The sequence below is a fragment of the Nannobrachium achirus genome (genome assembly GCF_963921795.1).
Source record: "Nannobrachium achirus genome assembly, chromosome: 7".
NCBI classification, from domain to species: Eukaryota; Metazoa; Chordata; class Actinopteri; order Myctophiformes; family Myctophidae; genus Nannobrachium; species Nannobrachium achirus.
The window spans coordinates 66,589,675-66,602,937 of record NC_137816.1 but is presented as its reverse complement, the minus strand read 5'-3'; the positions used below and the strand labels follow the sequence as shown (position 1 = coordinate 66,602,937).

At 41.8% G+C, this 13,263-nt stretch overlaps 1 protein-coding gene across 1 annotated transcript in view; it reads right to left on the bottom strand.

Annotated features, from left to right (window-relative positions):
* Positions 1-6,378: 6,378 nt before the first annotated feature.
* Positions 6,379-13,263, bottom strand: part of cog4 (component of oligomeric golgi complex 4) — a 182,080-nt gene continuing 175,195 nt past the window's right edge. The window contains exon 21 of the mRNA XM_080729706.1: positions 6,379-6,445. The gene's annotated coding sequence lies outside the window, so the exon portion shown is untranslated. The remainder of the gene's footprint in view (positions 6,446-13,263) is intronic.

The window sequence follows — 13,263 nt, the reverse complement described above, 5'->3', positions numbered from 1 at the left end:
GCTAGTTTGAGAGTTGCTTTTGCTTTTGTTTTTTCTCTTTGTGTTTGGTCTCACAATGAGGGTGCTACTAGTGGTCTCACAATGAGGGTGGTACTAGTGGTCTTACAATGAGGGTGGTACTAGTGGTCTTACAATGAGGGTGGTACTAGTGGTCTTACAATGAGGGTGGTACTAGTGGTCTCACAATGAGGGTGATACTAGTGGTCTCACAATGAGGGTGATACTAGTGGTCTCACAATGAGGGTGGTACTAGTGGTAAGTTGCCTGTATGTGTAAACATCAATGCCTTGCAAGTTGTTTTTGTTTTAGTTTGTCTCTTTTTGTCAGCAGATATATACAGCTAATGGTTCCTATTCTTACTTGTATTTGCTGGCAAGATGCTCTGCATATACAGTATTGGTGATGCAGAAAGACAAACATCTTTGCTCCATGTTTATCTCTAGGGATTAATGTAAAAACAATTACACAGCCCTAAAGGGACAGTTTGTTAGGTTTGTTAGGTTCAGTCCTTATACACTGTACACACATACTGTACAGTAATGTCCCGGAGGTGGGATGTGCGAACCACACATCCACTTCGACTGGAAAAGGTTCTAGACTATAATAGAGAGCACAGTGTTATTATTGGTTTTGTTCTTTGAAATATACTGTAGATATACAGTATGTTCATATTCTGGTGATAGATTGTGCCTTGTACTTACAGTATGCCTTTATATTTTGTAATTGTTCATACTGTATACTGTTGTCCCGGTCAGTTCAAGTGCTGATGGCTAATTAAGACTACTTTATTTTTCTAATGGTCCATCTTTATTACCTATTTTCCCCTTATTCTTTGAATTTGAGTCTTGGTTGTAATTTGTTTCATGCCTACTCCAGTGCTGCTATAAGTTCACAATGGGGATCAATAAAGACTAGTCTGTTTGATGTCTGTTTTCTTTAATGGATTTTTCTCCTATTGTTACTTAACCCTAGTGGCCATGTGTTTCTCGTTTTATCACCTGAAAATCAGTCATTAGGTGGCCATACTGTATATGAATGAATTTCTCCATAACTATTTGAAGACTCAAAATGCATCCACATATCATGAATAGAGTTAAAATCCTTCAACAAGCCTTGTGGTTCTCAACCTTTTCAAGCCGAAACCCCCCAAATCATATTTGAACTGGGGACCCCCCAAAATAATCATCCAAAATAATCTTATTTCTGATTCACTGGATCCGTGTAGACATGGAACCCGGATATCTCTGAAGACTTTACTGTGTGTGTGCTTGTTAGAACTAGATATCTTTGTCGTGTGGACCTAGATATTTTTCTACGTGGATATCTGAAAAATCGGGACATATGAAATATCCAGCTCCGTGTGGACCTAGATGTTTTTCTATGTGGATATCTGAAAAAACGGGATATATGAAATATCCAGCTCTGTGTAGCCATGGCCTTTATTTAGACCAGGATGTGACCAGACTAAGGCCATGGCTACACGGAGCTGGATTTTTCATATATCCTGGTTTTTCAGATATCCACATAGAAAAATATCTATGTCCACACGACAAAGATATCTAGGTCTAAAATAATCTGATTTTGATTGATTGAAGACTATTAGAAGTTTGCATAGGAAAAGGTACAGTTTCATGACGGTACAGTTCACTGGTACAAGGTCTACTAAAAGGAGATCCATGAAAAGACTAAGCTTATTTCCACAGGAAACCATTTAAGTGACAGACGAATAGAACACAGTACTATGCAGTAGATATGTAAAGAAAAGAAAAATGAGAGAACAAAAAAAAAAAGAGTCTAAACAGTAAGTAAGTATATACACAGAAGGGGCAGGGGAGGGTAGGGTTGGGCTAGGTTAGTTTTTTTACCAGTTGAGAACGGCTGCTGCCTGTAAGTGGTTTTTCAGGGCAATTTTAAAGGATGCTAGTGATCCACACTCCTTTATTGCCTTCGGTAAGGCTTTCCACATTTTGGTGGTATAGCAGAAAAAAGAGTTTGACCCTTTGTTGGTTTTGACTCTGGGTTGAAAGTGATCTGTGGCGCTGCCTCTGGTGTTGTAATTATGGACATCCTTAATGTTTATAAAGTATTTTGACAGGTACTTGGGTATCATGGTGTCTTGGGTGTCATGATTCCCCAGACCTCCACTAGGGGGACAAGCACACACACAGTAAAGTCTTCAGAGATATCCGGGTTCCATGTCTACACGGATCCAGATATCCAGATATTTTTCAATGTCTCCACTTATTTATCCGGATTGAAAAATATCCAGATTCACTGCCAAAATATCCAGCTTTGTGTGGCTGCAAGCCCCAACAGCACCAAAAAATGTCTAGATTCACAAATATCCAGCTCTGTGTAGCCATGGCCTTACCTCCACATTGATCTACCCCTAGCCCCAAATTATCACCATTCTCAGGCCATGGCTACACGGAGCTGGATATTTCATTAACCTTAAAATGTGTTTACTAAGAAAGCTGGAGATAAGAGGAGAGGACACTCCTGTTCATCACTAGGCTATATGATTATTTAAAACTTATTTCAGCATTGATTGATTGATTGAAGACTTTATCAGAAGTTTGCATAGGAAAAGGTACAGTTTCATGACGGTACAGTTCACTGGTACAAGGTCAACTAAAAGGATAACTCAAAAAAGCTTTTGGGCTTGTTTCAATTGGGATCCTTTTTTAACTCAACAGAATCACAGACAAATAAAAAAATAAGAAAAAAAAACACAATGTGAAGTAAATGAAGCGTCAGCGTTAGTTTATGCAGGACATGGGAGTCAAGTCGCTGCAAGCTGTAGTCCGATGTCAGTCAGCTCTGTTCTCATACCTCATTATCATACCTGCTGGTCATTACGTCACATGACTGCCATACTCCAATCAAAGCTCTCAATCAGTAGGGAAGGCTCCTTTAAATAGGGCTTGCTTTCTCTTCCAATGCTTGGTTTCCGAAGCTTCTGAATCATTCGCTGCTCGCTGCCTCCTCCACCCCAGCCTCCACCTTTGCACGATCAGTCTGGCTTAGCTCAAATACTTGTGATTGTCTGATTAAGTTACATGTCAATGTTGTTAAGTTCAAATACTGTGATTTTGACTAAGTTACATGTCAATGTTATGCTCCGATACTGTGATTTGACTAAGTTACATGTTCAATGCATGTATTGCTATTGTATCCCTATGGGAGGGTATTGCTTGCTTTCCCTGATTTTGCTTAGCATGCTCAGAAAAGCTTGCACAACATTTCAGGGAGCATCTCCTATCGCGGAGCCCTTTAAACGCCAAGATTAACTGTAGGCCTATTCCATTTATGCAATAAATGGTTAAATCTGCTTAATGTGTATTCCATTTGCAATAAATGGTAAATGACTTGACGTGAATGTTTCTGACTAAAATGGTATTTAAGGTCAGGGGGAGGAAAGGATAGGCTTTTTTCTTTGTAAAAGAGAAAGATCATCCCCTTTAATTTTCTGAAGGACATAAAAGCAATCAAGCTCCTATAGAGGCAGCCACACTCAAAGCCTTGCTGAGCGTCTGCCTGCAAAGATTAATTATTCATTTTGTTACATAATCTCCAGAACATTGTGTTCATCTTAGTGTAGTAGAAGGCCTACTGCCGTCGCGGTTCTCACAAATTTAAGCCTAATATCTTGACGGATGGACGTGATTCGCACTTTGTTCATCAGATGATAATATTAACACCACTGTGTCACATATAAACCTTAGAGGTCCCTTTCTTTCCTGGTCACATCAGATCAGTTAGTTTTCTTCCCTCTGAAGGGAGGGTGGTCGTGTGGGATGTCAAATCTGTCAGTCTAAGGCAGGGGTCTTCAACAGGGGGTCCGGGACCCCTATAGGGGGTCCTCAGAGTTACTGCAGGGGGTCCTCCAAATCTTTGTGTGGTAGAATCTTTTTTCTCCTTTTTTACATTAACCACTTAAACCCTAGCGTCCATATTCTGACAACTTTGGCCAAAAATAGCAGATCTACAAGCTCGCAACGCCTCGCAGCGCGAGGCATTGTGAGCTATTTTCGGGCAAAGAGCTTTGGTGTAGAGGGTAAAAAGAGCAGACTAAGTACAGAGTGAAAGGTCAAGTTTATTAAGTATTGACGGTTTAAGAGGTTAAATATTTTAAAAAACAAATTGACACGAATCGAAAATACACTGATGATTGTGCTGCCAAACGATGAAACTATATGGAATCTATGAAAAGGTTGTGGGGGTCCCTGCTTCATCTCTCCCTCAGCTTAGGGGTCCTTGGACTGAAAACGTTGAAGACCCCTGGTCTAAGGATATGATTCTATTACTTAGGATATCATTTTATTACACCATATTGGCTTATAGAGTTTATGCACATGCATGAAGTGAGTGGCAAATCGAGTGGCAAAGTGAGTTTAGCGTTGTTTAATGCAATCAGATAGGACCTTTCTGTTTGGATGTTTGGGCTGTCAAGACCAGGAAGTAGTTTTTTGCTGCTCAGTAAGCGTTCCCGCATAACTTCCTGGTATGATGTCATGTGCATAGTTCCTCTATTGTGGTGGACTGTGGACAGTGGACACACAACATGAGTGGACAGTAATGTTGGTTCCATTTGAACACTCTCAGAGTTTGAAGAACCCCTAGCCATAGTGGACTCATAATAATGTGCCATATTCAGTCATATAACCAGTGTGTCATACATGATTGGTTCTAAAAGTGGTCCTTGAGTGAGTTACAGGGGGTCCCCAGCTTAATGCATTGGGAGTTCTTGAAATGAAAATGGTTGAGAATCACTGATTGATTGATTGAAGACTTTAAGTTTGCATAGGAAAAGGTACAGTTTCATGACGGTATACAGTTCACTGGTACAAGGTCTACTAAAAGGAGATCCTAGAAAAGACTAAGCTTATTTCCACAGGAAACCATTAAAGTATCTCATATAACATTGAATGACAGACGAATAGAACACAGTACTATGCAGTAGGCCTAGATATGTAAATAAAATAAAATGAAAGAACCAAAAAAAAAAAAAGAAAAAAAGAAAACAGTAAGTCTAAACAAACAGTAAGTATATACAGGTACAAAGAAGGGGCAGGGGAGGGCTGGGCTAGGATTGTTTTCTTTACCAGTTGCGAACGGCTGCTGCCTGATCTTCTCTAATGGGGGTCCCTGGCATATTTTTTCAAATGGGGGTCTACGGACTATTAACAAGTGTCAATTTGGGGGTCCTTGACACATGAAAAAGTTTGAGAGCCACTGTCTGTCATACAGAGAAAACCGGTTTGCATTTATTGGTTGTATCGCCGGGGTGTTCACTGTTCACATATTGAATGTATTAAAATAAAAATAAAACAATGCCAGCGCGTCGGAAAAGAAGAATCACCAAGCTACAAGCTCATGAAGCGTCACTGCCACAGCCTGCCTGCCAAATAAAGTCTACAGGTGCCCCTTCTTTGTATATAGCATACTTTCTGTTTAGACTTACTGTTTTCTTTTTCTTTTGTTGTTTTCATTTTATTTTATTTACATATCTACTGCATAGCATAGTAGCCTACTGTGTTCTATTCGTCTGTCATTCTCATGTTATATGAGATACTATATTGTCTGTGGTAACGAGAGCATTACATAGCCGCCGCTTGCAATGTTGCCATGTCTGCTAATTATAAGCGACTTTGAGCTTGTTTGCCTATTGGTTCTTGTGCGTGACGGCGATGTTTGGGGGCGGGGGGGCACTTTATATTTGACATCCAGATGTTTATGACTAGATCAGGGGTAGGCAACCTTAGGCACGGGCTCCAACACTGGCACAGGGGAGGGTGATCAGATCACTGACACTGGCACACACTGGCATAAGTGTGATGATTCTTCAAATTAAATATATAAAAATATTAGTCTGTTAAATTTAGTCCCCTCAAATCTGTATGCAAATTAGACATTACAATCATCATCCTGATGTGGAAGAAAATATTTCTAAAGAAGAAGAAACATATATTGATAATCAAAATGTGTTTTCTTTTGATGTGGTTGCATAATACACTTTTATGTCGATAGCCTATGGCACACTGACTGTCAAGAAGTTAACAACATGGAACTTGATGTCAAAAAGGTTGCCGACCCCTGATGTAGATTCTCCACTGAGGTTATTAAATGACTGAGGGAGTCAGGGACGTGCTGGCCATTGGGAAAAGCGGGACAACTCCCGAACGGCCGGTTCATTCCCGGCCTGTCCAGGCCGGTCATTAGGAAAAAATTAAAATAAAATGTCTGCCTTCGTTCCATTTTGGGGGCTGGGCGGCCAACAAAGCAAATCGTCACTGTCGGGCAGAAACCTTGTATCTCCAAGTTTCAAATTTGTACATTTTTTTTGCAAAGTAAAGCCCTGCTTCATCATAAGGCCGTCGCACAAAAGTAGTGAAAACAGCAGATCTACAAGCACACAACGCCTTGCACCGCGAGGCGTTGTGTGCTTGTAGATCGGCTGTTATCACTCGTTTAAATCATTTCTAAAATGATAAATACAAAACAAACGGTTTTGGACTTACAAGGTTTCCACCCGACAACGACGAAATATAACTCATGTAATTGGCCCACTGGCTTGTCACTTGTCATGATCTGAAATGGCAAATCTTTGAGTAGCAGCAGCGCTATAGAGAGAGATCTCTCTATTAGCGCGCAATGAGGGCCTCTACAACTCTTTTTCCCGGGCTGAATCAGGGGCCCAGCACGTCCCTGGAGGGAGTTGTTTTATATATAGTAAAACAATACATCAAACTTAAACTGAATGGCAGAATTTGCACCTGAGGGTCCAAGGCCCCCTCTGGCATAGAGGTATATATAAACTAGAGGGCAGACTGCCCCACCCCCAGCTATTCATTTCAATAAAAGTTGCTCAGTGGCGTTTACTTTGAAGCACCTGACTGCCAGAAGTACCTCGATTGGTCCACGGCTATTGGCTGGGTCTCCCGGATGTGCAGCACTCAATCAGATGTGGGACACCAAAGATATTTAATTAATGAAGATAGCTCAACCTCATTGATCCACTAGAGTGCGACATGGTACACAAATCCTACAAAAAGCCTCCTAAGTGGGCGCCGGCTCTGATGGCAAATTTTGTGCACGTCCTGTTTACTGGTGCTATAGATTCCGCAAGAGTGTGTTGCTGGGACAGCTAAAGAGCAATAATAACGTTTTTGTTTTTTTTTCTGTGACGCATGTGTCACAGAAACGGAAGTTCGGTAGGCCAGTGTTTCTCAACCACTGTGCCTGGGGACCTTTGGTGTGCCCCTGAGAAGGGTCAAGTGTGCCCCTTGAAACTGCTTGAAAGCCAGTATTGTATTTATCATTTTAAAAAGGATTTAAACTAGTGAAGACAGCCGATCTTAAAAATGAACATTTTTCAACGGAAATGATTATGACAAAATAATTGCTATGTGACGATTATGTCATAAGGGAGGCTTCTCTCCATTCCGACATGTCGCCACCCCTACAGTGACTTCTTATTGTCGGAGTGGCGACACCTCCACAGAGGTTATGGTTAGGGTAAGAGATAGGGTTACTCGGAATGGAGAGATGCACCCATGTCATAATTGTGACATGGCCTTCTACTCATGTGTCACTTCTTTTGGTCTGGCTTGTTTCTCTCTCAGAACCTGGCAACGACCAGGGCTGCCTGGGCTGGGCGCCTCTTAGCAACAGTAGTCGAGGAGGGAGGAGGAGGAGGCAGGCAGCGGAGGAGGGAGGCTGCCGTGGCAACGAGGAGGGCGTGTGTGTATGTGTGTGTGTGTGTGTGGTGCTACATACATGGTTGTCCTCCCCTCCTCTCCTCCTCTCCATCTCCATGGAGCTGCCGCTGGGAGGACCCGCACTGAGGCACTACACCCAGAGCAGACCCCGACCGCACCGCCACAAGCACAACCACCGCCCCGCCGCCAGAACACAACAACAGGTACACCCATCCATACATCCATACATACACCCATCCATAAATACATACATCCATACTCCTTCATCGTCTTTCGTCTAATTCCCATCATTTTTTTTTTTGCCACAGTGAATTGTAATTGTCCATCGGGGCAGCTGCGTCAGTTCAGAAAAGGCTAAGGTATGGCAGGGCGCGCGTGCAAGACACCAGTCATGTTGCCATACCTTAGCAACAGGCACGCTTACAGTACATTTTATTATTTCCCCCCTGTAGCCAAAGGTATGGCAGCTGCCATAGCTTGCCATACCCAAGTGACGCCTCTGGCCCATCGGGGTACTGTCTGTCTGTGGCCGCGAGCTGAGAGGAGATGAGGGAAGGACAGGTGGTGTGTGTGTGTGTGTGTGTGTGTGTGTGTGTGTGTGTGTGTGTGTGTGTGCGTGTGTGCGTGTGTGCGTGCGTGCGTGCGTGCGTGTGTAGAGACTGACACAAAATGGAAGGGTGGGAGAGGAAAGCCAAGTGATACGGTTGCCACGGTGAGAGGAAAAAATAAGGGGGGAAGGGAGGAGGAGGGGCACGGGGGAAGGGAGAGATGCTAGAATTATTAGGCAGCAGCTGTGTGGAGCTCCACCGTGCGTGCAGTGTCTGTGCGCGTGCGCGTGTGTGTGTGTGTGTGTGCGTGCGTGCGTGCATGTGTGTGTGTGTGTGTGTGTGTGTGTGTGTAGATTATCATGGGTGATAGTGGTCTGAATGTGTTTGCTTGTTTAAATTGTGATTGCATTGCGTCTTCTTCATTAACCCCTTATACACCCTGTGCACCGGTGTGTGGTAACCCAGGGTTTATACCTTGTCCCCCCCCCCCTTTTCCCCCTCTACACCAAGGTCCGAAAATATAGCCGATCTCTTTTCATATAGTATAAGGTGTCTTCTTCATGGAATTCTGTGTGAAAATATATTGAATGAGTGTGCAGGCATGTGCATGTATGAACTGCTGTGTGTGTGCATGCGTGTGTATGCGTGTGTGTGTGTGTGTGTGTGTGTGTATGATCTCATCATTGAGCTGGACCTGTGGTCTGTGCTCTGCTGGACCATCCAGTGATTCAGAACACATAGAATTCCCTCAGGACCATAGGATAGTTGTCAGGCAGAAACCTCTTATCTCCATATATACTTTACTTTTTCTTTGTTCCTAAATGAACACCATCCTTGATCACACCACAGCAGTGCTGTCCCAGCCTTTCTCAAAGGAGGCCACATTAGAAAATGTTAAAACACCCAAGGGCCGACTATATTTCCTCCTGACATAATGTTCTTTTCGGTCGGACCGTATCAAAGTCACATAATATCGTCGTTGTCGGGTGGAAACCTCGTATCTCCAAGTTTCAAATGTGTACGTTCTTTCACCAAGTAAAGCCCTGCTTCATCATACAAGACCGTCGATCAAAAGTAGTGAAAACAGCAGATCTACAAGCACACAACGCCTCGCACCTTTCACTAGTTTAAATCATTTTTAAAATGATAAATACAAAACGAACGGTTTTGGACATACAAGGTTTCCACCCGACAACGACGATATACATGCATCATCATCAATATTTAATATCAACTGTTTTTTGTCAGGTGTGTGCTCTGAACAAAACATTTATAACTCAGCCTTATTATTTCACATTACCAAATGTAACCAGACGTGCACGGTACAAAGAATACAATAAAATATCCTTTCTTTGACTTCAGAATGAGACAACAGGGAACAAAGAATCCTGATAAATTATACTCTGAGAAAATATTCTTGTTTGACGGTGCTGGCCTGGCAGGCCGTCTATAATACAATGTATGAATGAAGCCGTGGGCCGTATAAAATGTGTCCTCGGGCCGCATTCGGCCCCCGGGCCGCACTTTGGACACCCCTGTACTACAGCGTCACCAGTGGCGTCAGTTCAGCAAAAGCTAGGGTATGGCAAAGATGGGAGTCCTCATGGAAAAGAGGCATTACATTTGGGATAACACGGTTCTATTGTGAAAATAGCAGATCTACATGCTCACAACGCCTCGCAGAAAAAAGAAACGACTTTTGTCCGTTTTTTACACAGATTTCTAGGGTTTCTTGGGCTGGATATGGCAGCCTGGAATGGTTTTTCAAGTGCAGCTAAACTTAGCATGTTAGTAAACGTGCCACAATTAACAATAATGCATTGCACCTGTCAAGCTGACCTGCGGAACCTGGTAATATACCATTTTGTCAAGCTGGGGAGAATACAAGTGTGGAGAATATAATTATAATACCTTGTTAAAGTGACCATTATGTTAAATGTTGCATTTGTAGTTATTTTAATTTAACAACATAATAAGCAGAAGAGACATTAATGGATTTATATTTAAAAGTAACCTTTATTTTCCGCCCTGGACCCAGGGTATGGCAGCTGCATACCTCTGCCATACCCAATTGACGCCCCTGAGCGTCACACAAAAGCATTAAAGTTATTTCAGAATCTGAATCCTGAAAAGTAACAGTTTTGGACCTATGAGGTTTCCACCCCACAGCATGTGTATGTTTTTGTATGTTTTTGTATGTTTATGTTTTTGTATGTTTATGTTTGTGTATGTTTGTGTATGTTTGTGTATGTTTGTGTATGTTTTTGTATGTTTTTGTATGTTTTTGTATGTTTTTTCGAGCGACAGTGTCAGGCAGCAAAAGTAGACCATCTACAAGCTCACGACAGGTTATGAATTTTGTCGAACATTTCGGAATATTTTGACGTACCCTATCATGGCAATATGCCCAAAGTGGTTACATCTGTCTGTGGGCTTTATTGATTGATTGATTGATTGATTGATTGATTGATTGATTGAACATTCTTTTAGACAGAAATGTAAAACAGCACAAGTACAGTCAAAACACTCTATTATGATCCAGGTCTTATGCCTTAACTTCTTTGCCTTTTTTTACTATTTTGTTTTTGTTTTTTAAATATTTCAAATAGCTGATCTGCAAGTAGATCAGCATTTGAAGTATTTAAAAATGTTTTTCAAAATAGTGAAAGAAAGGTAAAGAAGTTAAGGCATAAGGCATAAGACCTGGATCATAATAGGGCCCTAGTCTAAAAGCATTACAGTCTAAAAGCATTACACCAGACCAGGCCTACCTGTGTTATAGTCTAATTTGGCATTCTGATGATAAATATTGTCAACTTTTGAAATCTTTATTTTCAATAAATCACTGCACCCTTTACATCTGTGTGTGTCTGTCTGTCTGTCTGTCTGTCTGTCTGTCTGTCTGTCTGTCTGTCTGTCTGTCTGTCTGTGTGTGTAGGAGCCGATCATTGAGAGCGACAATGAGGCGGAGAATGACAACATGATGGGCAGAGTGGACGAGGGCGTTGAAGAGTTCTTCACTAAGAGACTACTTCCCTCTGACATCCTGTGAGTATTTCTATTTCCTTTGTGTTTCCATAATCAATAGCACTCAATTAACTAAGTGGAACAAGCCTCTCCTCTCCACAACCTGTTATTAATGGCCAATGTTATGCGTCATTGATCCCGATCCCCCTGGGGTCTGTACTTGGTTACCCCCCCTCCTTTTGTTGCCCTCTACACCAAATTACTTTGCAGAAAATAGCTGATCTACAAGCTCACAATGCTTCAGGTTACGGACGGTCCCCAAGGGCTCTCTACTAGATCCTCTGGTACAGCAATCTGAGTTCCCAGAGGTTCTTTTTTTCGCCACTAAAGTGGTTCCCAAATTGGGGGTGGGTCCCCAAATTATTTTGAGGAGTCCCCCAAATGCCACATTGTTTTCTCGCTCAACAGTAACACCAACATACAGAGTATAAAGGGTGTCTATCTGCACATTTCTAAAGTTACAATTTAAGGACTTTTAAGGACGCTTGAATACAAAATTGACAAATATTATGTAAGAAAGAGGCAAACAGGCCTGGGCCTGTTTTCAGCTGTGCTGACCACAAATATCTCCCTAACCCTAACCCTAACCCTAACCCTTGCAATGATTTTTTCTCTTCAATGTCTCGCGTTGCCATGGTTACCATAGACTTCCATGTAATTGTGCAACTGTGTAAAAAGTGCACGCCCATGCCTAGATGATGAACCACGTGTGTAGATGCTGTTCACAGCTTTCAAACAAAAAAATCCGCTTGGAAATCCGTTCAGGCATTCATGATTTATGGGCCATTATGTTTTCTTCAGATGTAAACAAACATGGCTGCCATGTTTGAAAGAATGGGTTGGTATGGGGGTTAAACATGCAATTTCGCGATCGCGATCATGCCTAATACATTTCTGGAGGTCCAAAAAATTGTTTTGAAAAAAAAAAAATTGAAATTTATTTTTTTTCTTTTTTTTCAAAAACGGCCCAAACTCGGGAAACTCGGGGTTGGCACAGCGTTGGTATCAATACAAACTCGGGAAACTCGGGGTTGGCACCAGATGTGTTAAAAAAGGGGAAAAAAAGAAAGAGGCAAACATTGTGAAAATGGCCGATCTACACTGCGAGGCGTTGCGAGCTTGTAGAACGTCTATTTCCACAATACTCATCTGTGGAACCGAGTCAAACTAAATGTAATGCCTTCAATTCCAAATGCGTTGTCAGGGTGCGGGGTCCTCAGTTCAAATATGGAAAGGTTTGGGAACCCTGGCTTTAGTATTATTTTCCATGCACATAAATCTCTTTGCCTAAAATAGTCAAGTCTTGAGCTTGTAGACAGCTATTTCCAGACAATGTTTGCCCCCAGAATAGATAAAATAGGGTTCAACAAGTGGTTTTTAAATTGCTTCTATAGAACTGAAAGTTCTCTCACTGGTTTGTAGGGCTGTCACGATATGACATTTTACATGACGATTAATTTTCACTCAAATAATTGGCGATTAACGATTTAATTGTGTTTTTGTCGTTGATAATTACATTTCTGTTTGGCTTTTAGGCTTTGAAGTTGCATATGGCAGATATGATACATAACCTAAACACACAAATAAACGACTGACATATTTGACAACTTACTACTTAAAAAATAACATTGATAGTGGAAATAGCCGATCTACAAGCTCACAACGCGTCGCGATGCGACGCGTTGTGAGCTTGTAGATCTACTATTTCCACTATTTTTCAACATTCACGATTATGACGATTATGACAAAATAATCACGATAATGTCAAATAATCACGATTAGACGATTATGTTGTCACAATTATTGTCACAATTATTACATAATTGTGACAGCCCTACTGGTTTGGTGATTTTTTTTTAATTTAATTTCTCTGAAAAGGAAAAGGCAAAATGACGAAGCCTTCTCTACGGAACAAGAAGCATCCCCTGCCTGCGGCACACCGTGCCCGCCGGCCCCGGGCACGCCGT